The sequence below is a fragment of the Grammomys surdaster genome, unplaced genomic scaffold (assembly GCF_004785775.1).
Source record: "Grammomys surdaster isolate TR1022 unplaced genomic scaffold, NIH_TR_1.0 126176, whole genome shotgun sequence".
In the NCBI taxonomy this organism is placed as follows: Eukaryota; Metazoa; Chordata; class Mammalia; order Rodentia; family Muridae; genus Grammomys; species Grammomys surdaster.
The window spans coordinates 6254104-6256085 of NW_021620983.1; positions in this window are offsets into that span (position 1 = coordinate 6254104).

Consider the following 1982-nt stretch of genomic DNA (forward strand, 5'->3'; position numbering starts at 1 on the left):
AAGGATGTGTTTCCGGCTCTGGACACCCATGTTAGTGGCCCTAGTTTCCATATTCCATTCTGTTATCCCCTTAAAGCACAAGATGAAAAGGAATGTATTTCAGAGCACTGACGACCTTTCCAGCCCAGACTGTTGGAAGGGGTTAAATCGTGGTTTACAGTCGTTGAACATTAGGCTGAAAGTTTGACCCGGACTCACGAGTGCTTCCCTTGCTTTCTTTGGCTCTACTCAGCTTAGCAACAGTCATGGACAATTGACCATGAATCTTGGGCTGTTACTGCTCCACCTGGCAACCAGGAGAAAGCAATCTCTGAAGAGACGCCCTTTGACAGGCCAGTGAACTGCAATCACGTCAATATCAGGTGCCCTTAGATACATTAATGAATTCTAGTCACATGTCAACATTGGAGGTGACAGCCTGAGCAACCAAGGCCCTGTGGATCAGCGGGAGACGCTGGAAGCTTCAATCACATGAGGCAAATATCTTTAACTATTTTTATTTTAAATTTTGAGTGTGTGTATGAGTGTATCCAGGTGCCTATAAAGGCCAGAAGTGTCTGATCACCCCGGAGTTGGAGTTACAGGTAGTTGTGAGCCACCCACCATCACTTGTGGCAGCTGGGAATCAAACTCAGATCTTCTGCAAGAGCAGTATGCACTCCACCACTGAGATCTCTGTGCCTTATCTCTAAGGTTTTAAACACGAAGCAACCAAGGCACATGGAAGATCACCAAGAACCTTGTAACATTCAACAGATGCACATAAGCCAGACCTGACAAAGACTAATCTTCGGTCAGTTTGCCTGTGGATTTTTGCCAGCGTGAGTTTAAGCCTTCCCAATTCACTTAACCCCTCCTTACCCAAGGAAAACCATGACCCTACACTCGCTGTGTATGCATAAACATTTTACACACACATGAGCACCGTATAGTATTATTCTAAACTTTTATAAACGATACAAGCTATTCTGCAAACCACTTTTTAAGATTAAGATTCCATTACAAATTAAATGAGCTCACAATTTTTTAATTAGACTAATTCATTTGTTTTATGTGTTTGATTATTTCCTTTTAATACAAGGCCTTGGTTCTGTAGCCCTGGCTGACCTCAAACTTGCTAAGTAGCTCAGGCTGACCTAAAATTCATTAACAATCCTTCTGCCTCAGCCGCCTGAGTGGGATACTTGGATTCCTTTTACACTTACTCATTGGAGTTCTTTAGTAAAACATTTTGCCTCTGACCCTGGTTCCTGGCAGAGAGATGAAACTGTAAGAATTTGGGAGTGTTAGGGGTCTGTCTCTTGTTCTTAATGCCGCCACTCCTGCACAGGCGCCTAGAGGCTCAGAATGGGAGACCGTTGTCAGAAAGCCCAGGCCTTAATCAGAAACTTGAAATGTCCAGCACCATCTCCAGTGTCCTAGGAGAAGACAAGAGTTGGAGACTGAGTTACTCTCCATAATAGCCATGACCGTTCCCACACAGCGAAACTTCCATAGCAACCGACAAAGACGGGGCTGTTGAGTTTGCTCAGGGATCATATGATTCTGGTTCCTGGACCCCACCATGGAAGGAGGAAACCAGCTCTCAAAGTTGTCATCTGACCTCTGTTGGTCGATGTTCTGCCCACTTCGAGGCACAGACGCTAGGTTTGCCTGCCCTCATCCCACGCTGTTGCGGGCCGGTGCTGGGCTTCAGGGAAGCACCGAGACACTGCACTGGGAAACTGCTTACTGTCCCACCGAACAGACACGCAGAACAGAAACATCTACTCAGTGAATTCATATACCACACTTATATCACACAGACACTCGCAATAATCATCAACTAGATTTAAAAATAATTCCTCATAGAGCTGAGTGTTGGGACACATGACAATAGCCCCAGAAGCAAAAGGATCACAGGTTTGCGGTTACCTGGGCAACCTAACAAGCTTATCTTAATAAACAAATACATAAATAAATAGGTCTGTGTGTGTAGCTCA